This window comes from Balaenoptera ricei, chromosome 10, assembly GCF_028023285.1.
Source record: "Balaenoptera ricei isolate mBalRic1 chromosome 10, mBalRic1.hap2, whole genome shotgun sequence".
Classification (NCBI taxonomy): domain Eukaryota; kingdom Metazoa; phylum Chordata; class Mammalia; order Artiodactyla; family Balaenopteridae; genus Balaenoptera; species Balaenoptera ricei.
This window is the reverse complement of record NC_082648.1, coordinates 22,966,784-22,990,781: the sequence shown is the minus strand read 5'-3', so window position 1 is coordinate 22,990,781 and position 23,998 is coordinate 22,966,784. Positions and strand designations below refer to the sequence as shown.

The 23,998-nt window shown below is 37.7% G+C and overlaps 1 protein-coding gene across 2 annotated transcripts in view; it reads right to left on the bottom strand.

Moving 5' to 3' along the window:
* Positions 1-23,998, bottom strand: part of STK38L (serine/threonine kinase 38 like) — a 77,264-nt gene that overhangs the window by 42,825 nt on the left and 10,441 nt on the right. Inside the window, exon 2 of one of the 2 annotated variants that reach the window (XM_059935512.1) lies at positions 4,901-4,983. The exons of the other annotated variant lie outside the window; for it this stretch is intronic. The gene's annotated coding sequence lies outside the window, so the exon portion shown is untranslated. The remainder of the gene's footprint in view (positions 1-4,900; positions 4,984-23,998) is intronic. 2 annotated transcript variants of the gene reach the window in all.

Below are 23,998 nucleotides of genomic sequence, written 5' to 3'. Positions count from 1 at the left end.
CAGGAACTATAGTTATTACATTAGCAGCAGGGCACTTTCCTGTAAATCAATAGGATCAAATCAAAACTACTGTCACAAAATGCAAAGGTTGAGAATATATGTAGACTATGACTTTCCAAACTAAGTACAATTTTCTGTGATACAGATGTGACATTAAGCCCCTGTTGCTTAGACCCTATTCATTTGGACTAGCATATATAAATTTTTTTAATAATGCCAATTTATTCTTTAGCAGGAAACTTCCCAGCTTAGACCACAAATCTCTGGAAAGCAACTGATCAATGTCCTTATCGTTATCATGATCATCACTGCCATCGCCACAGCCACCGAGATGGGCCAGAGAGTACTGGGTGCCTCATCTCACCTAATCTGCCCAATGGCCATGTGAGGTACTATTTCCGCATTTTCCAAATGAGAAACTGAGGCTCAGAGAGGTTAAGCCACTTGCCAGAGGCCTCTTAACTAGAAAGTAGCAGAGCTGGGATTTCAACCCTGTATGACTCCAGACCCTGTTCTATTGTTCCAGTAAGGTGCCTACCCTTTATGACCAGACTCAAGCAGTTAAAGCTAAAGCCAAAAATAAATCCATAACTTCCAAAAAGCAACTCCAGAGAATGACTGGTCTTTTCTTACATGATCACCTTACTTATTCTTGACAAATCTTAAGTTGCTGTATAATTCCTAGTTTTAAAGAAGCTTAAAAGGATGGACTTGCCCATCCTACCAGAAAAAAGGCTGTGCTAACCTTCTTCCCACTCAACCTGCCTTCTCACCCAAACAGCTCTATAAGCTGTTTAACAGAGATTTATAATCTTTGTCGTCCTCATTTACTTGTCTAAATAGGGGAAAAGTATCAGAATGCTTTGCTGTATGAAAGGGAGGATTAACCAACATTGAGAGGCAGCCAGAATCTTGGCAAAGATACCATCATTCGGGTTGAAGTCCAGGTTTAAGCTGTATCTAGATGGGTTTGCAGGAGCCCTGAAATAACCTCAGGGGACAGAAAGGTCTTCTGTGGTGACAAAGGAGTCCTTCTTATCTGCTTGGCAGCCTTACAGTCAGAGAGCTCTTACATCTAACCTAAATCTCTCCCACTGAAATTCAAACCTATTTCTTTTTCTCATATTCTCCATAAAAAGAAAGAACTTCACTGCAGCAATTAACTTGCTCACATTCTCACAGCAAATTTTAAAAAAAGGTAGCTGGAATCGGCACTGATTTTCTTTGATTCTCTTCATTGCATAATCAAAAGTTCTTAACTTTCAGTCCTTTTTGCTAAGGGAAGAATTGCTTGTCTCTCTCAAGAAAACTGTGAAATTGGTTTGAAAATAAGGTTGCTTTATTTATAAATCTTTATGACTAGTACCTAACCGAGAATTTCAAAAACAAAAGCCCTTCACAGCGCTTTTACAATCTTTACTAACAAAAATCAAACCACAGGTAACTTTTATCAAAGGCTTCTGTGTCAAGTACAGTGCTAAACGTTTAACATGTATGATGTTCTTTCATCTTCACAATAATTCCATGAAGTAGAAGTTTCCCACGTTTAAAAATAAGGAAACTGAGGCTTAGTTAAGTCGCCATCCCAAAGACATACAACTAGTGAATGGAACCGGGTCTGCCTCATACCAGAGGCTAAGCTTATAACCCATTCGGCTGCATCGTCTCTCATCTGACCTTTATTTTTAAATGGGTAAAAGCCTCTGTTTATAGAGCACTTTGTTCCTAAAAGCACCAAGTTCTTTATAAGTACTTTTATTTTCCTCATCTCTTTCCAATACAAAATTTGTGCAATATAACAACCCCAAGGTTTGACAAAACTAAAGAGAGTCATACTTAAGAATGCAGCAAATATCTTAAAAAACTAAGAAAAAAAATACGTGTGCCAAGCTTTAGGAGCCTGAGTTTCAGCAAGCATAGAACTTTTGCACCAGATAACCATCCGGTAACAGTCCACTTTGAAATTCTACTCTGTTCCATCCATCTACTTATTTATTCATTCTCATACTTAAACTATGCTATTTCCAGAGCTGTAAAATACATTTTGACAGCTGGTTGGGTAAGCCTCTCCCCTTTTTGCTTTGTTTTCCCCCACCCCCAGATTTTTACACACTCTTTCATCTGAATGTTAGACTCTGCTTGTAAAGTTCAATTAAAAATATTGATCGGGTATCAGTTTTTTAAAAGAGGGAAAAAAGCATGGTTCAAGCAAATCCAGCCTCAGCCCTAGGATTAAAATTACCAATTTGACTTTGGTTCCTTTGCCAAGGTATTTCTGCCACCTGGGAGACAAATATCCAAACTGAAGGTTAAGGTTTTAAAATCCCTTTTAAAAAGCTGCATCCAAATTTACAGTGTCTGTTACTGATTAGAGAAAAAAATTAAATATTCAATAAACCTATCAGGTGGTGTTTGCAAGGCAGGCCTTCAGGATGCCTAAAGATAGAGAAATAGAAGCAAGCAGCTGATCAAGTAATTGGCATCAAAAGCACCCATTATACAACAGACACTTTGCTAGCAGGAAGAGACCCAAATAGTAAGAGAGATGACACGAGCACTTAAAATCCCGTAATCTGTCGAAAGAAGCAAGACTAACCCACAAAAACAATCAATGCATATGACAAATATGCCTGTGTGGGCCCTTCTGATATAAGCATGGCTTCAGAACAGGGAAAGATCAGTGTGGGCTGCAGTGCCCAATAAAGACTAGTAATTTGGGTACGCTCAGCTCTGGCTTACCCGAATGCGGTAACCAAAATTTAATGACAGCTATTTAGAAGCCCATGTGAAGAAAAACAGTGATGAGCTCAACTTGGTTTATAAATCATGACTGAGCCAAACTTCCAGCACCCTGATAAAAGGGCAGAGAGCCTATAAGCAAGCATCTCTCATTGTTCTTGCAGCAGCTACTCCAGATGACATGCAGAAACTGTGGCCGGAAAGGGATTAACACAATGGGAAATCCCCAAATACTTCGTGGCCTGAGGGCTATTCAATACCAGAACCTGATCCTACTCCCCTATACTCAACCTAAAAAGTCCCCGTTCCAGAGGACTTGCATCCACAAAAACTCCACCCAGTTTCCTGACATCATGGAAATTCACTAGTTCATTCAGAAGACCTAGTATGTGGGCTCATCTATTCGTGGAAAGAGGTAGCTCTTTCCAAAAGTACTGAGTCAGAAATTTTTACCAGCACTAGATTTGTTCAAAAAAAAAAAAAGGGAAAAAGAATTTTTTGAGTTGAATAAACAGGATGAGCACTATATCTCCTTCCAAGGAGCAAAAAAATAGTGCTAAACATAGCTGGGAAAACTGGTTGGGAGGAATTGGGGTGGAACTTCTCAAAACCTGAAATCATATGCAAACTCTACAGTTATTAATTTTAAAACATTAATAGATAATGCAAAGCAAGACGTCTCAGTGACTTCTTTACCAACCTGACATGTCAGTAAGCATTACTTAGGGAGGGTATTTGCTTTGAAAATGAGTAGAAAACTTACCTGTGAGTTAGTTTTAAGACAGTTTCACTAAAATGAGGAAGCTAAGACTATTTAATCTTCTGAGGTTCCTTCCCAATCCCATGACACTGTTTATACTTTTTAAAGGTAATTATTAGTACTTTAAGCAGAGAACCTATCAGGCTGTGAAGAGCTTTCACACACAAGCCTCAGAACTCAATTTATAATGAGGTACACTGTAAATCATAAAACATCACCTCATATCCTATAGCTTTTATTAAGTGAAACTGGGTTAATTTGGTGGGTTGTACATTTTTAGAACTGAAATGAACACTCTATATAGTTCCATACATACTTCAGGAGTTGTGAAAATCAAGTGGGAGAGGTAAAATTGTAAAACTGCTTTCTAAAGGGCAAAACACTACTCAACGTACGGTTATACACGCACTAGACAATAAAACTTCTACATCCAGGATAATGGTTATTTTCAGGGAGAGAAGGAAGGGAAGGACTGCAAAGGCATCTCAAACTCTATCTGTAATGTTTTGCTACTTCAGTAAAATCCGAGACAAACAGAGCAAAAAGTTAAGATTTGTGCAGCTGGTACACGAATGTTCCTTACATTTTTCTCTATAACTTTATAATAATTCATAATAAAAAGTCAACTCTAAGTTTCTAATGTAATTTGAGAAAATAAAAATGACAAACATTCCAAGGACTTTTAAAAGGTTTCTTGCGGATAAACCTTTTTAAAGCTATTTAACCTTATACTGTATATAAATAGAGTAGCTTGTTTCCTACTAACAACTATCTATTTTCCTTATTAATATCGTCACCATTTCTTTTCTTCCTTACACCTCCACCTAACAGAGTCTACATAAAAAAAGCACAACTCTCTCTAGGGCATGTGGACAAAGGAAGCTCAGGGAGATGGGCTCAGTGGAGGTGATAGTCCTGGAACAGCTGGGGAGGGGAGAGCACAGGGACAAAGACCACCACCCAGTGGGAGAGGCCGCACATTTCTGGAGCCGTGTCTTCAGTGAGGCTGCATTATTTTGTCTGAAGTATCATGACTTCCCAGAACACCAGAGAGATCTATATTTAAAAGATTAAAAACGTATCCCATACATACTAAAATATTCCCAGATGAAATAATGTAACATCATCAAGAATCTGCTGCAAAATAATATGGAAGGAATGGGTGTGGGTAGAGATGAAATAAGACTTATCATGATTTGGTAACTGTGGAAGCTGGTGATGGTACATGGGAATATATTACACTCTCCTGTGTACTTCAGTGTATATTAAAATCTTCCCGCAATAAAGTTTTCAAAAAATATCCCCAAACTAAAATGAACTGTTTAACTATTATCACATTAAAAGCCTTGCCCCATTCCCATTTATTAGACCTATTCACGACAAGGATATCAGCAGTCAGACCAGAGTTAATTCTGACGCTATCACTCCTCAGCTGTGTGCTCTGGCCTTAGATACTCAGTCTCTTTGGTTTTGAGTTGATCCATCTGAAAAAATGAAAAGGGCTGGATGAGATGATGTCTTAAGTTCCCTTTTAGCTATAACACAATTACTGGATTTATAAAACTGACTTAGTTACTGCATAATACAGTTAAGAACTGCACGTTATTAATAATATACTATGGTCACATAGGAGCATCTTTAATCCCTCACTTATTTATTTATTTGACAAACACTTAGGGAAGGTGCACTATGTGCCTGGCAGTATCACATGTGGGTAGAATACAAAGTTAAATGATGCAGAATCTCTGCCTTCAAGAGCCAGCCTAATGGTGGAAGACAGATGTATAAACAATACGATATAAGTATATGATAATAGCGGTGATGGAGGTGAAAATACTAGAAGGCCTTCCTAGCGTGAGAAAGCAAGGAACTGTAAATAATTTCATATGCAGAGGGAAAGAGAAAGTAAGTGGCAGAAGATGAGACTGGACAAGAAAGCAGGGACCAGATTGAGAAGAGCCCTGTACGTTATGCCAAAGAATTTGGACAGTATGTTGAAAAGCGATAAAGAAGGTATTTTAAAGATTTCTAAGCCAGAAATGATGTGGTCCAATTTACATTTTAGATGAATTGCTGGAACAGGAGTATAGATTTGGTGGTGATTGGTGGTGTTTGAGGAACAGAGGAGAGTAAAAAGGAAGGAAGTTAAACCTAGTATTTAAGAGATAACTAAAATGGTCCAGCAGGATATGATGAGGCCTTGAATTGAGGTAGTATTACTGGAGATTACTGAGATACTGTTCTAGCAGCATCTTGAGGCTTGGAGTAGGGAATAGAAAACATACTAAATTATATAAGGAGTTGTTAATGCACAGTAAAGGTAATCAGTTCCTTCTCCAAAGTAAAGGTAAGCAAAGATCTTAGAAATGCACATTTTAGGTACTCTGCTATATTTCTACCCCCGTCTTTCAAGATACCATAGTAACTACAGCATGAGAAAACAGTATCTCTTCACCATCGGTGGGGGACCAGCTTCAAGCACAGTGCCACACATAGTAGGCGCATAATAAATATGGGTTAGGTGTTGAATGTGATGAGTTTTAATAAGCTAATGAAACAGTGCCACGTGGTACAGGTGGTTAACTCCCTGCTCACCGGCCATATTAGCAATGATTTGATCAAGAGCACAAGTAAGGAAAGATAAAAATTCTTTTTCAGGTGATTTTTACGCCCCTCTGAAACCCTTCCCATAACCCCTCATCCCCTTCAGATTTTTAGACCATATCAGCAATAATCCTCACACAATGGAGTGGACAGCTACGTTCTTGTTATTTGAGTTAGACTACACCCCACATGTAGACTATTATAGAAGACATTTTTTTCCTTATAAACTACATTGTACCTTTTACCTGAGCCCCCAAAGGGGCACTTCTGAGAGAAGAATCAGAAGTGCCTAGTCAGTCCTAGGTGTTGCAAACCACATGGACTTCTGTTTCAACTTTTATAAAACAAAAGCAATATTTTTTCCCTCAAAAGCCATTATCTTTATTTGAATAAAGATAAAAAGTAAAGCACAGGAAGATAGGTCATCTAGACAATGTCTTGCTGTTAATGGCTATTAGTCTGAAATTAGAAAATTCTGCCCATCTGTTAAGTATTACTTTCTTATACTTTAAGATTTTATCAGCAGTACGCCTGTGGTACCAAACAATGAAACTTAGAAATCTGATCACTCTATTCCAAACTCATAACTTTATAAAATGTTAATATCACCCCAAATGTTATTGACAACAATAACAATATATAATTAATAATAATTAACTGAACATTAATTATGTGCCAGGTAATAAAGCTTAACACTTTATATACACTGTCTCATTCGATTTTGATCCTCACATTAACCCTAAGAAGTAGTATATACAGTTACTGCCATTTTGCCGTAGGAAAAAATGGGGCCCGGAGATGTGTATTATATCTGATTTTAAAGAACCAAAATAAGCCTGTCAGACTCAGTAGCCCAGAACTCTTCACCACTCTGCAGTACTGTCTCTGCCAAACCATGTCAGGTAGGGGGGCAGGTAATATCCCTATTTAAGGATAAAAAACCTGAGGCTCAGGAAGTTGGCAAGACTTGTCGAAGGTCACACATTTAGAAATAGAGCCAGCATTAGGCTCCTGGTTCAGGGCCTCTACCACTCTACCTCTAATACTGGATCTGTTCCATGAAAAAATCATAACCACCCCAGAGGAATCAGCAAAGTACAAAATCCCCACCCTGTTTAAAAAAAAGAAAATCAAACACAAATGGCTTTGTCAACATAGCATAAAGGTCATGAGGTTCTTAAAAAAAAAAACAGAAAGTAAGATTTCTTTTTGATGCATCAAGGTCACTTTTAAGTCAGATCATAAAAGGAGCTAATTTAGAAAATAATGCTTTTCAGATTTCTAACTGTGCATTTATTTTTGCTTTCCCAATATTTATTTATGTGTTTCTTTTACAGTCCACATTCAATTGTCAAAGTTTTCAGTACTTATCAAGGACTTGGGAAAAGGTTAAAGAGCAATTTTCTGTCCCCAACCCACAGAGAAAACAACGCATACAATTAATGCTCATAGAGCCTACGAGCAGGTGCAATATTTCTCCAATGCACTGGGCGTGGCGTGGGGCAGGGGGAGCACAAGGACAGGGGGGTGAGAGAGGGCAGAGAGAAACACTGAAAACAAACCACACTTGGTGAGGTTCATTTCTTTTAAGTGACTTACATCTCATAAGGCATTTGGTTGTTGACAAGATGATCCCGCCCTTGAATACAAGGAAGTTGCACCCAGTCTCACAAAGCACAGATTCAATCACCCCAAACAGAAGTCTGGACTTCCCTCCAAGACAAATATGGAATTCAATCTGTGTGATGCTTTGAACACAGCTAATTAATTTGCAATCCTTCATTATGACCATACAAGGGAGGGAAAAGAGCTACCTTCCTAGTCCTTCCTTGAGGGGGAAGCAATAGAGGAAAAAGCATAATATTTAAATCCCACAGCAAAGTTTTAAAAGTTTTCCATTAAGATACACACCCTAGCTGAGTCATCAGCATAATACCCTACAGTGGCTCACCTCAGTACTAACTACCTTTCCTATACATGGTCCTTCCAACTCTGCTAATTGACTCAAAACAGAATGGGTAAGAAGCTATAACTTGTTTCATTCTTTTCACTTAGTCATTTAACCCTATAATTTTTAGAGTAAATGCACTGACCTTAATCCACTTAAGTACTTAATCTATAGCTAAATGAATAAAGAAACCATAACTCAGTGAAAATTATATCTGAAAATAGCCAATAGCCAAAGCAGTAATAGCAACACAAAAAAATTGCCTCATGAACCAATGAGAATGTTTTAAATCCAAAACAAAGACTATGAGGGGGGGGGGGAATTCTCTTAACCTAAGGTTAATGAGCGGACCCTTTTCAAATATGTTTACTCCCAAATAGTTGTATAAGATTCCCCTACTAAATCTTTTAGGAGGGTTCCAACCAAGCTCTAAAATCAGTGGGAGACCTCTGTGGTATTTCTAAAGCCATTTTCCCACTTTTCCCTTTCCATATAGTTGAAAATGGCATATGGGGGATTAAATTAAAGGTTATGGATTTCCTGACATCTTTCACAGGCCATCGTCCACTCACATAGATCCAAAGTGTTCATAATGGAAGCCTGACACATCAGGCAACTCCAGCTCCAAGCTTTGCTCCTACCTTAAAAGTACTCGGTCCCATCTACCACGCTGAAAATGTGTTTCCCACTCTTTCACCATCACGTTAAAAAAACAATACAGAGTTTTAGGTAAATTCTTCTTTTAAAACTAAATGAAGTGATACTTCTTCAGATACCAAGTTGATAACTATCTTAGGAATCTACTTCTAAGACTGCAACTAGACTCCCTGGATTTGAATCCCTGATTCCACTCTTGCTAGCTTTGTGATTTTAGAGAAGTTAATTCACCTGTCTGAGCCTTGGTTTTCTCACTGATCAAAGAAATTCTTGCCAGTTACTACATGTAATGCCTTTAGGACAGTACCTAGCACATGGTAAGTAGTCTGTCTGAAGAAACTATCATTACCATTATCATTGCTATCTATCATCACTGTTGTTAACTTGACAATCTGTTAACATGTCCCTTTTACCATCCTTCCAGTATATGGAAGAATCTATCAAGAGATAATTAGACCTCTGAACTACTACTAAGCTAAAGAAAATAATACATTAACAGCTTGGTCAGCAAGTTACATATTCCAAAGAACTTAAGTCTGTGATTTAACACCATAAGGACTCAACGACTCAACTATAATAATAGTTTAGGATTCATTTGAATCTCTTATGGGCAACTGTTACAGACTTCAGGCAGGCCCTAAGTTATGAGTATTCAACTTCTGAAATCATGAAGCCAGAAATGTTTTGTCTTCAGAACAATCACAATACATTTGGAGAGATGGATGTACCTATAAGTAGGCTACAATATAGAGAATTAAACTACAGTAATTTGGACAGGAAATTAAATAGGTTAAATTTTCCTGGAGTTAGGAAAAAAACAGCAGCAGCAACAAAAAAATGGTACTGCAGATTGAAAAGTTATAGGTTATGAACTATAACATTTGCACCATGAGTTTGCCATGGTGATAAATATGTAATTCAAGATTTTATATAAAACTTAATTTATACATATGAAAATACTATGGTAGAAAAAACACATTAGCATCACAGAATGAAAAATAAGCCACAAACTAGCATAAGATATTTGCAACACATAAAAGCAAAGAACTAAATACAATGGTAATACAGTATTAATAGCTATTCTTATATAGCTCTTACTATGTATCAAGTACTGTTCTAAACAATATACGTGTATCTCAAATACATGAAGAATTCCTATGAATCAATAAGAAAAACACAAACAACAAAATTTTTAAATGAGCAAAAATCCCAAATAGGAATTTCACAGAAGAGAAAACACAAATGGCCCATACACATAATGAAAGATGCTCAACTACAATTCTAATCAGGGAAATGAAAATTAAAGCCCTGATGAGGTATCAGTTCATACCCTAGATTTGCAAACACTGAAAAGGCTGTCAGCATCTAGTCCTATTGAGGAAGTAGAACAATGAGAACTCTTATCCACTGCTGGTAAAGGTCTAAATTGGTATAACCGCTATGAAGAAGAGTTGGATGTTACTCAGTAAAAATGAACAGCCAATGACCAAGCAATCCCATTCCTAGGTATATACAGTAAAGATACTCCTGCACATGGGCAGTACCTAACAACATTCACTGGACATTGTTACCACAGACAAAAAAAAGTACGAAACAAATGACCATCAACAGAAGTGGAATAAAAAAAAACAGTCTGGTATATTCATCTAACTGAAAACTACACAGCAGTGAAAATGAACCAAGGACCACTACATGGATAAATCTCAGACACATGTAGTTCAAAAAAAGGAAGTGAGTAATAGAAGAATATGCACTGTATGTCTCCATTTATATAAAGTTCAAAAAGAAGCAAACCTAAAAAATAATATTGACTCACTGGGATGTATTCCTAGGTGATGAAACTATAAGTAAAAGCAAGGAAGTGCTTACCATAAAATTAAAGACAGCAGTTACTACTAGGAGGAGGAAGGGCATATGGGGAGCTTCTGGGATACTGGTAAAGTTCTATTTCTTAAGCTCCCTGGAAGATACTTTGTTGTCTGTTTCATTATTTTTTCTTACTCTGTACAGATACATTTTATATTCTAATATGTGACACACTTCAAAAATCTTAAAAAACATTTAACATGTATTCATTCCTTTGTAGGCAAGTCTACATAATGAATCCATCATTGAAACAATGTATACACTGCAGAGTAGAAAAGTAACTATTTTAAAATAAAGAAAACCTTAAAATCTGCAACAGAAACAAAATCCTGAAACTTTAAAATTGAACCAAACTAATTCACAAGCAGAAAAACAACACAGTAATGACCCAAAGCATCATTTGTCCAAGCGTGTTCTACAAAACATTTTTTTCTTAGATGTCTGAGGGAAAATGGGTACCAGGAGTGAAATAAATTTGAGGACTAATGGGTTAAACAAGTAAATCTCCTAAGGAGGAAACAGAATTTCCCAAACTCCTTAACTCTGGAATCTTTTAACATGGTGAATTACATAGTGATTCTTTTAGGATTCATGTTTCCTATAACACAAATTGGGGAACATTTTATGACACAGAGGCCATACTAGAAAGAGAGCAGGAGATACTCGGGTAAAAGGTACTCAGATATCTAAGTCTTCACTAGCTGATCAGTCCAAGCCAAACCCTGGCAGTTGGGATCAAAACCCATAACCAAATACAATACTTTAGTAACTAAGGGAACAGTCATTAGAGGTGTTGCATGAACATGGACACAGCTTTATGTGACTCCCTTGGGGGCAAAAGATGATATAAGCATAAGGTGCAACAGAAAAGATCTGGATGGTATATAAAGAAACATTACTACAGCTTTTAGGGTCATGGTAGACTAACAGACAGAGGGTCTTATTTGGCTTAGGCAGAGTTCAATAGAAGCCTCCAGCACAAAAATCTGTTTCAAATCATATCTCTCAGTTAAAAGGTTTTTCCACTAGGCTTCTCCTAATACAATTAGAAATTCTCTAGTTTTCTACTAAAGTTTTCCCTAGGTACAACGAATCTGTGAACTGGATCTGCCAATTCTTCCTAATGTGCTTTTATTACCATAGGAAAATAAGATGATAATGCTTTTCAAAAGAAAATATAAACTCTGCACATTTATTTTTAAAACTTCTTTTTGATTAGACCACTAACATATACTTTTGCAAACACTTATTTCCCCTAGAAACTAACTTCTGTATTTTTAAGGAAAAAGTTGTCAGACACAATGTCTTTGTATCTCAAATATGTTAAAATATTATTTGAAGAGAATCAAGCATCTGTCTTTTCAGGGTAGCACAGGGATTCAAACTGGAAAATGCGGTCCTGCCACAGGTTTCTGTAAAGATGGCAGACAGGCTTCTTCAGAGGGCTCTTGACAGATGGCATCGTTACCTGACGATTTACTGCAACCCAGGCCCAATCTACAGACTCACGAATTCAGAAATTTGTTTTTACCAGCATCAACAAGGTATCTCCTTCTCTTAGGAGCAAACAAAAATTAATCAAGCTTCAACAGGATTCAGAATACAAACCAATTAACACAGAATGACAAATATGACTGTGACAGAAGTAAGAATGCCTCTTTGTGGCCATACATGGCCAATTATTTCATTACAGCCAGATTGATACTGCCAGCCAAATCACAATCAGAGGGTTCCTAATTACGCATGGAATCAGAATTAAGGAAATAAGAGGAATTGAGTATTTAATAGTCTTCTGTCATCCTGGGAATAATTGTTGTTGTTTTTTTTATTGTTGAGGTTGTTCTGTTTTGTTTTTAATTAAGCAATTTCTATGTCCAGGCATTCTTCCAGGTCCTAGGGATACAGAGGTCTCTGCTTTCAGAGAGCTCACATTTAAGTAACAGCTGAAGAGTATATACTTCACCGAAGTTTACTGTAATATTATTAATAAGAGCAAAAAAAAAATGGAAGCAATCTAAATGTTCAACAAATAAAGTTGTAATTAAATAATGATAAATCTAAATGATGAAAAAATGCAATTTTTAAAGAATAGTACTTTTAAGCAGTAATTCATGACATGGAAAAATGATCATGGTGCAACATTACATGAAAAAAGCAAGCTATGAAAGTATATGTACAGGAAACCTGCACAAGCCTCTTAGATAGCCTCATCCACCAGAGGACAGACAGCAGAAGCAAGAAGAACTACAATCCTGCAGCCTGTGGAACAAAAACCACATTCACAGAAAGACAGACAAGATGAAAAGGCAGAGGGCTATGTACCAGATGAAGGAACAAGACAAAACCCCAGAAAAACAATTAAATGAAGTAGAGATAGGCAACCTTCCAGAAAAAGAATTCAGAATAGTGATAGTGAAGATGATCCAGGACCTCGGAAAAACAATGGAGGCAAAGATCGAGAAGATGCAAGAAATGTTTAACAAAGACCTATAAGAATTAAACAACAAACAAACAGAGAAAAACAATACAATAACTGAAATGAAAAATACATTAGAAGGAATCAATAGCAGAATAACTGAGGCAGAAGAACGGATAAGTGACCTGGAAGACAGAATGGTGGAATTCACTGCCACAGAACACAATAAAGAAAAAAGAATGAAAAGAAATGAAGACAGCCTGAGAGACCTCTTGGACAACATTAAAGGCAACAACATTCGCATTATAGGGGTCACAGAAGGAGAAGAGATAGAGAAAGGACCTGAGAAAATATTTGAAGAGATTAGAGTCGAAAACTTCCCTAACATGGGAAAGGAAATAGCCACCCAATTCCAGGAAGTGCAGAGAATCCCAGGAAAGATAAATCCAAGGAGAAACACACAGAGACACACAATAATCAAATTGGAAAAATTAAAGACAAAGAAAAATTATTGAAAGCAACAAGGGAAAACAACAAATAACATACAAGGGAACTCCCATAAGGTTAACAGCTGATTTCTCAGCAGAAACTCTACAGGCCAGAAGGAAGTGGCATGATATACTTAAAGTGATGAAAGGGAAGAACCTACAACCAAGATTACTCTACCCGGCAAGGATCTCATTCAGAATCCATGGAGAAACCAAAAGCTTTACAGACAAGCAAAAGCTAAGAGAATTCAGCACCACCAAACCAGCTCTACAACAAATGCTAAAGGAACTTCTCTAAGTGGGAAACACAAGAGAAGAAAAGGACCTACAAAAACAAACCCAAAACAATTAAGAAAACAGTCATAGTAACATACATATCGATAATTACCTTAAACGTGAATGGATTAAATGCTCCAACCAAAAGACACAGGCTTGCTGAATGGATACAAAAACAAGACCCATATATATGCTGCCTACAAGAGACCCACTTCAGACCTATGGACACATACAGACTGAAAGTGAGGGGATGGAAAAAGATATTCCATGCAAATGGAAATCAAAAGAAAGCTGGAGTAGCTATACTCATATCAGATAAAATAGACTTTAAAATAAAGAATGTTACAAGAGACAAGGAAGGACACTACATAATGATCAAGAGGTTAATCCAAGAAGAAGATATACCAATTATAAATATATATGCACCCAACATAGGAGCACCTCAATACATAAGGCAACTGCTAACAGCTATAAAAGAGGAAATCAACAGTAACACAATAATAGTGGGGGACTTTAACACCTCACTTACACCAATGGACAGATCATCCAAAATGAAAATAAATAAGGAAACAGAAGCTTTAAATGACACAATAGACCAGATAGATTTAATTGATATTTATAGGACATGCCATCCAAAAACAGCATATTACACTTTCTTCTCAAGTGGGCACGGAACACTCTCCAGGACAGATTGCATCTTGGGTCACAAATCAGGTCTCAGTAAATTTAAGAAAACTGAAATCATATCAAGCATCTTTTCTGACCACAACGCTATGAGATTAGAAATGAATTACAGGGGAAACAACGTAAAAAACACAAACACATGGAGGTTAAACACTACGTTACTAAATAACCAAGAGATCACTGAAGAAATCAAAGAGGAAATCAAAAAATACCTAGAGACAAATGACAATGAAAACACGACAATCCAAAACCTATGGGATGCATCAAAAGCAGTTCTAAGAGGGAAGTTTATAGCTATACAAGCCTACCTCAAGAAACAAGAAAAATCTCAAATAAATAATCTAACCTTACACCTAAAGGAACTAGAGAAAGAAGAACAAACAAAACCCAAAGTTAGCAGAAGGAAAGAAATCATAAAGATCAGAGCAGAAATAAATGAAATAGAAACAAAGAAAACAATAGCAAAGATCAATAAAACTAAAAGCTGGTTCTTTGAGAAGATAAACAAAATTGATAAACCATTAGCCAGACTCGTCTGGAAAAAGAGGGAGAGGACTCAAATCAATAAAATTAGAAATGAAAAAGGAGAAGTTACAACAGACACCGCAGAAATACAAAGCATCCTAAGAGACTACTACAGGCAACTCTATGCCAATAAAATGGACAACCTGGAAGAAATGGATAAATTCTTAGAAAGGTATAACCTTCCAAGACTGAACCAGGAAGAAATAGAAAATATGAACAGACCAATCACAAGTAAAGAAATTGAAACTGTGATTAAAAATCTTCCAACAAACAAAAGTCCAGGACCAGATGGCTTCACAGGTGAATTCTATCAAACATTTAGAGAAGAGCTAACACCCATCCTTCTCAAACTCTTCCAAAAAATTGCAGAGGAAGGAACACTCCCAAACTCATTCTATGAGGCCACCACCACCCTGATACCAAAACCAGACAAAGATCCTACAAAAAAAGAAAATTAAAGACCAATATCACTGATGAATACAGCTGCAAAAATCCTCAACAAAATACTAGCAAACAGAATCCAACAACACGTTAAAATGATCATACACCATGATCAAGTGGGATTTATCCCAGGGATGCAAGGATTCTTCAATATACGCAAATCAATCAATGTGATACACCATATTAACAAATTGAAGAATAAAAACCATATGATCATCTCAATATGAGATGCAGAAAAAGCTTTTGACAAACTGCAACACCCATTTATGATAAAAATTCTCCAGAAAGTGGGCATAGAGGGAACCTACTGCAACATAATAAAGGCCATATACGACAAACCCACAGCAAACATCATTCTCAATGGTGAAAAACTGAAAGCATTTCCTCTAAGATCAGGAACAAGACAAGGATGTCCACTCTCACCACTATTATTCAACATAGTTTTGAAAGTCGTAGCCTCGGCAATCACAGAAGAAAAAGAAATAAAAGGAATACAAATTGGAAAAGAAGTAAAACTGTCACTGTTTGCAGATGACATGATACTATACATAGAGAATCCTAAAGATGCCACCAGAAAACTACTAGAGCTAATCAAGGAATTTGATAAAGTTGCAGAATACAAAATTAATGCACAGAAATCTCTTGCATTCCTATACACTAATGATGAAATATCTGAAAGAGAAATTAAGAAAACACTCCCATTTACCATTGCAACAAAAAGAATAAAATATCTAGGAATAAACCTACCTAGGGAGACAAAAGACCTGTATTCAGAAAACTATAAGACACTGATGAAAGAAATTAAAGAAGATACCAACCGATGGAGAGATATACCATGTTCTTGGATTGGAAGAATCAATATTGTGAAAATGACTACAATCTACAGATTCAATGCAATCCCTATCAAATTACCAATGGCATTTTTTACGGAACTAGAACAAAAAATCTTAAAATTTGTATGGAGACACAAAAGACCCCAAATAGCCAAAGCAGTCTTGAGGGAAAAAAACGGAGCTAGAGGAATCAGACTCCCTGACTTCAGACTATACTACAAAGCTACAGTAATCGAGACAATATGGTACTGGCACAAAAACAGAAACATAGATCAATGAAACAAGGTAGAAAGCCCACAGATAAACCCACGCACCTATGGTCAACTAATCTATGACAAAGGAGGCAAGGATATACAATGGAGAAAAGACAGTCTCTTCAATAAGTGGTGCTGGGAAAACTGGACAGCTCCGTGTAAAAGAATGGAATTAGAACACTCCATAACACCATACACAAAAATAAACTCAAAATGGATTAGAGAGCTAAATGTAAGACCGGACACTATAAAACTCTTAGAGGAAAACGTAGGAAGAACACTCTTCGACATAAATCACAGCAAGATCTTTTTTGATCCACCTCCTAGAGTAATGGAAATAAAAACAAAAATAAACAAATGGGACCTAATGAAACTTCAAAGCTTTTGCACAGCAAAGGAAACCATAAACAAGACGAGAAGACAACCCTCAGAATGGGAGAAAATATTTGCAAACGAATCAGTGGACAAAGGATTAATCTCCAAAATATATAAACAGCTCATGCAGCTCAATATTAAAAAAACAAACAACCCAGTCCAAAAGTGGGCAGAAGACCTAAATAGATATTTCTCCAAAGAAGACATACAGATGACCAAGAAGCACATGAAAAGCTGCTCAACATCACTAATTATTAGAGAAATGCAAATCAGAACTACAATGAGGTTATCACCTCACACCAGTCAGAATGGGCTTCATCAGAAAATCTACGAAAAACAAATGCTGGAGAGGGTGTGGAGAAAAGGGAACCCTCTTGCACTGTTGGTGGGAATGTAAACTGATACAGCCACTATGGAGAACAGTATGGAGGTTCCTTAAAAAACTAAAAATAGAATTACCATATGATCCAGCAATCCCACTACTGGGCATATACCCAGAGAAAACCACAGTTCAAAAAGACACATGCACCCCAATGTTCACTGCAGCACTATTTACAATAGCCAGGTCATGGAAGCAACCTAAATGCCCATCGACAGACGAATGGATAAAGAAGATGTGGTACATATATACAATGGGATATTACTCAGCCATAAAAAGGAACGAAACTGGGTCATTTGTTGAGACGTGGATGGATCTAGAGACTGTCATACAGAGTGAAGTAAGTCAGAAAGAGAAAAACAAATATCGTATATTGACGCATATATGGGGAACCTAGAAAAATGGTACAGATGAACCAGTTTTCAGGGCAGAAATTGAGACACGGATGTAGAGAACAAACGTATGGACACCAAGGGGGGAAAGCCGTGGGGGGGGAGGGTGGTGGTGGCGTGATGAATTGGGAGATTGGGGTTGACAGGTATACACTGATGTGTATAAAACTGATGACTAATAAGAACCTGCTGTATAAAAAAAAAAAAAAAACCTGAGCCTAGGGGGTTAGGGGAGGGATGGAGTGGGAGGTTGGGGTTAGCAGATGTAGCTTTTATATATGGAATGGATAAACCACAAGGTCCTACTGTATAGCACAGGGAACTATATTCAGTATCCTATGATAAGCCATAATGGTAAAGAATATTAAAAAAAGAATGTATAAAAAAATTTTAAAAAGAAAGTATATGTAGTGTATGATCATATGTACATATATGTATCACATGTATACATACATAGATGTATATATTTCCTATTCCTTTATATGCATAAGAAAAAGACCAGAAAGAAAGTCACCAAAGTACTGTTAATAATTATCTTTTTTTCCTTGATACCTTTTCAAATTTTCTAATTTCCTGAAATATCACTACATGCCTTTTATCACCAAGGGAAAAAAAATTACTTTTAAAGTAATTTCAATCAATACAAATACTAGAATCTCTTCAGATTTATCTGTAAGAAGCTATCCATGAATGCCAGTCCTTGACTTTGTCTTTGAACTCTCAGGGAGAGGAGTCACCCTTCCCTATGCCTTTAAGCCATACTCTACAAGGATGAGCAATACACCTGAGTAACACACCCTCTTATCTCTTCATCCTACTGGCAGTCTCATATTTCTTGCTGTCATTTCAACTTAAGCACCTTACAGATAACTCATATTTAATTATGTCTGAAAGTAAATACATAACTCTTCCCCCACAGCCCATCTTCTAACAACCCCATTTCTAGCCATGGCACTAACCTTTCTCCCAATCAGATAGCTTAGAAAGCAGCCTTAGTTCATCTCTCCCTTTCCCATTTCAGGTTCATTAATAAAACCTGTCGAAATCTCGCTCCCGTCCCACCTTACTCGTCATTCTTACTTCCATCACCATGCAGTCCAGGCCCTGACTGCACTCACTGTCAGTAACATGACTGTACCAGTATTCAAGTGGGTCTTCCTGATGCCATTCTCTCCCTTTGCTAAATCACAGCTCCTTATACAGAATTTGGATGATGTCATTCCTAGGCTCAAAAACTCTTAAAGCCACCCCCTTTTTTCCATTCCAATCTAAACTTCTTTGCCTGGCTTTTATTAAACCCCCTAATTTGGCTCCACCCTTACTACTTAACTTTATTTCTCATTATTTGCCAGTCTCATCCCTCATCAACCAACAGGCATGCCATAATCAATCTTACCACCAAGCCCTGGAATATTTAAACATAAAAATGGCCCTTCCTTTCCCCTCTACTTATATTTAAACAACCTAATGAATATTCCCTCTTCTACAAAGCTTTTCTTGATTTCTCCAACCTCATTTATGTTTCACTTTTCAGAACTTGTCTAGTATGTGGTATGTGTGTGTGTGTGTGTGTGTGTGTGTGTATAAGTTCTTCACCTATTCATCCACTGATGGACACTTAGGTCATATCCGTATCTTGGCTAGTGTATATAATGCTGCTTGAACATGGAGGTGCATATATCTTTTCCAGTTAGTTTTTGTTTCCTTTGAATATATTCCCAGAAGTTACTATATAATTTTGACTCACTGATCAAGTGGACTTTAAACTTAAAACGGAAGCAGCGGTAGAAAAAGTCCAGATATTACCGTAACTATGAAAGAAGATGGTCATGCTCTTAAAAAAAAAAAAATGACAATAATGAGTAGGGTCTAACAAATTATTTACTGCAGAAAAAGAAATGGGAAGGGTGTGAGCAACAATGTGGTCTTAGGTCCCTGCAAACCCATGTCCAGAAAACGGTATTAAATAGAGAAAGAAAACTGACATTTTAATTAATTTATTTATTTATTTATTTTTGGCTGTGTTGGGTCTTCGTTTCTGTGCGAGGGCTTTCTCCAGTTGCGGCGAGCGGGGACCACTCTTCATCGCGGTGCGCGGGCCTCTCACTGTCGTGGCCTCTCCCGTTGCGGAGCACAGGCTCCAGACGCGCAGGCTCAGTAGTTGTGGCTCACGGGCTTAGTTGCTCCGTGGCATGTGGGATCTTCCCAGACCAGGGCTCGAACCCGTGTCCCCTGCATTGGCAGGCAGAGTCTCAACCACTGCGCCACCAGGGAAGCCCCTGACATTTTAAAAACAAGTTAATATAATACCACTAAGCATCGCTGAGATTTGATGGTATGGGACTCTGAACTGGAATAGAGCGACGGTGGAAAAGCAGAAGCATAAAGAACTGCTGGTTTGCTCTTGCACTGTTGGTGGGAATGTAAACTGATACAGCCACTATGGAGAACAGTATGGAGGTTCCTTAAAAAACTAAAAATAGAACTACCATACGACCCAGCAATCCCACTACTGGGCATATACCCTGAGAAAACCATAATTCAAAAAGAGTCATGTACCACAATGTTCATTGCAGCTCTATTTACAATAGCCAGGACATGGAAGTAACCTAAGTGTCCATCGACAGATGAATGGATAAAGAAGATGTGGCACATATATACAATGGAATATTACTCAGCCATAAAAAGAAATGAAATTGAGTTATTTGTAGTGAGGTGGATGGACCTAGAGTCTGTCATACCGAGTGAAGTAAGTCAGAAAGAGAAAAACAAATACCATATGCTAACACATATATATGAAATCTTTAAAAAAAAAAATGGTTATGAAGAACCTAGGGGCAGGACGGGAATAAAGATGCAGACCTACTACAGAATGGACGTGAGGACACGGGGAGAGGGGCAGGACGGGAATAAAGATGCAGACCTACTACAGAATGGACGTGAGGACACGGGGAGGGGGAAGGGTAAGCTGGGACAAAGAGAGAGAGTGGCATGGACATATACACGGTACCAAATGTAAAATAGATAGCTAGTGGGAAGCAGCCACATAGCACAGGGAGATCAGCTCGGTGCTTTGTGACCACCTAGAGGGGTGGGATAGGGAGGGTGGGAGGGAGGGAGACGCAAGAAGGAAGAGATATGGGGATATATGTATATGTATAGCTGATTCACTTTGTTATAAAGCAGAAACTAACACACCATTGTAAAGCAATTATACTCCAATAAAGATGTTAAAAGAAAAAAAAAGAACTGCTGGTTTGGAATATGTTAGAGACTGAAGCTGACATAGAGATAAACTGAGCTGTAATGGGGACTTCAACGTTTGGGATATCTGCTAGAATTCTCCCACAGCTAAAAATCAAGGCATCTGATAAATGCCTCGCTTAGCCTTCCATCTCTCACATAGGGAAAGAAACAGGGTGGATATGAATGCAACCACTGGGAAGGAATTAGCCGATTAAATGGCAATGATTAATTGGGAAACCTCAGAGTAATTCTGAAGTTGGTTGCAATGGCTGGGGATGGGAATGCGGGACATAACCAGGGAACAAAAATTACAAAAAGTTCAGAGAAAAGTAAATCCTGCTTGAGACTATAAAAGGTAAGATGTGTCATATGTTTCAGCAAGTTCTCAAGAACAGAATTCTAGTTAAACTAGCCTTGATCAATTTTTTTAACATATTTATTGGAGTATAATTGCTTTACAATGTTGTGTTAGTTTCTGCTGTATAACAAAGTGAATCAGCTATATGTATACATATATCCCCATATCCCCTCCCTCTGGAGCCTCCCTCCCACTCGCCCTATCCCACTCCTCTAGGTGGTCACACAGCACAGACAAAGGTGTGTGATCACTAAAAATCAGCACGGATTCAGGAGGAACAAGTCTTGCCCAGTAACTTTATTTCTTTTCTTGGCAAATCTACAAGGCAAACAATTTATGTGACTCTCTGAAAGGTACTTAACAAGCTCCACTCTCCAATTCTTTTTAAGGGGGTAAGGGAGAAAGATGAAGAAAAATGGGCTGAGTAATAGATGTGTTGATAACTGATTAAGCAACAAAACCCAGAATGCTCATAAGAAGGTTCTGCAAGACTCACTGGGCTTAGACAGTTATATTACCAGTGAACCAGATAAAGCATTTGACGACATCCTTATCAAAACATGAGGATGAATAGATCCTAAAGAATAATCAAAAGTGGGACAGCAGAGTCAGAATCCAAACTAATTTTTACAGAAGGTTAACTTTAACAAATGAAATTTAATAGAGAGAAGGTAAAAATTATATTTGGATTCAAAAGCAATCAAATGCTAAGTATAAATTGTGATAAACTGTTATATACATAAAGAACAACTAAAGTTTTTGTTGAATAAAGCTTGCCACAAATTAAAAGTGTGGAATGGCTGCCCCCAAAAGTTACATGATCTTAATCTTAGGCTGAGTTGATAAACCTAGGTTAGGAAGAAGCAAGGTGAATGCCATACTCTTTGCTGTATTGTTGGGCTCATACCTGGAGAAGCTTTCAATAGTCGGCAATGCCCTATAGACAGTATGAAGGGACAAAGTAAAATGTTCTCATAATTTGAAAATTAAGTCACCCTCTGGGACTAATAACAGCATGAAACAAATGAATTAGATAGTAATTCCAAGAAAATGTGTAATTGAAAATATTTGAGAACATCCCAATGCAATCAAAAGTGAGCAGGGTGTACTTTCTGGGAGGCAGGATTAGAATGTGAATTAAGAAAGCTGAAACCTTGTCAATTGCTTTTCTTCTGGCTAAAGGAAAGACTGTGTTAATAGAAGAGTTACATTAATTAAGAGTTACATTAAGAGTTACATTAATCTAGCGGGGGGGGGGGGGGGGAGCAGGAGTTTAACAAGCAAGGTTTTGCCTGCATTCCCCTAACACTGTCTGAGGTGGAGATGGCTGACCATATCCGGAGCAGTGCTGGGCAGGTGCATCCTTATAAAAAAGAGGCTCCACCAGCTATTCTGGCTTAGTGACACTCCTCATGAGGATGACCCATTTTGATTAGAATGACCACTTCCTATGTAGATTGTTCTACTGAGGTGACAGTGCGCTTACCAAATGATGCAAGTTTCCGTTCTACTCACAGTGATATTAACAAATTCATTAGTTGACATTTTTGTTTCTATGTCAGTCTCCTGGTCACTTGCTAAATGTAAGTAAATTCCACAATCCTGAGTATTTCTGGACACACACACGCACACGCACACACAAATTCACATCTATGTACCTGGAAAAGTGAGATCTATATCTTAAATATGACAATATATATCCAGATACTACACACCTGTGAAGTTCTGCTTCTCTTTATGACAACTGTAATTTATCTAAAACTGAACCATACATTTTAAGAGAGAAAGCTAATGAAATATAACACATATGGAGGAGAGTGGCCAGGAAGGTAAAAAGTCTGGAATCCATGATATTTGAACAAATTAAATGAGCATGCTTAGCCTGAAACACAGAAGACATAAGACAGCTGTCCTCAAACATCACTCTTACAGTGATACAAAATTATCTATAATTCTGTGATGACAACCAGTTGAAAGCTGCATAAGGAAGAACTTTCCAATTTACACTGTTCCGTGCCTGGCACACAGAAAAAGCTCAGTAAGTTTTGGCACACGGTAAATGTTCACAATGTTAGCTATGATTGGGTTTTAAGATATAAAAAGTGTCATGAGAGAGATATGCCCAAGATGCTGTGGGAAAGCAAAGGAGGAGCACCTAACCCTGAACAAGAGGTGAGAGGTCAAGGCAGGCATGCCTGAAAGTGGAGATGCCTAAGCAGAGTACTAAAGAAAGCACAGGAGTTACGCAGAAGAGTATGGGAGAGGGCATTCCAGAAAGTAGCATGTAAGACCCAAGGTCAGAGAAAGCTAGAGGTTCAGTACAGCTGCAGAGGTGAGTAGAGGGAGTAATGAAAGATAAGGCTAGAAGAGCAAAAGGGCACCACTTCTTAAAGGGACTCGGGCTCGCATGCCAAGTTAAGGAATCTGGAGGAGGTGATGGGGAATCATTGGAAATTTTAACTGTAGGAGTTATATAAGCAGATTTACATTTTAGGAGATCCCATTTGGCAGCCACATAGAAAACGGAAGACAGCAAGACGGGTAGCAGAGAGATGGCTATGTTAGTAATCTGGAGTCCATGTGAAGATACTGACACTGAAAAAGGGCCGAGATGGATAGAATTCAAGAGGTAGTAAGGAGGACTTAATAAATAACTGGATGTGAGGGATAAACAAGAAGAGGAGTCAAGGATGATTTCCAGGTTTATGGCTGGAGCAACCAAAGAGAGAATAACATCATGCATTGGAGGAGGTAAGA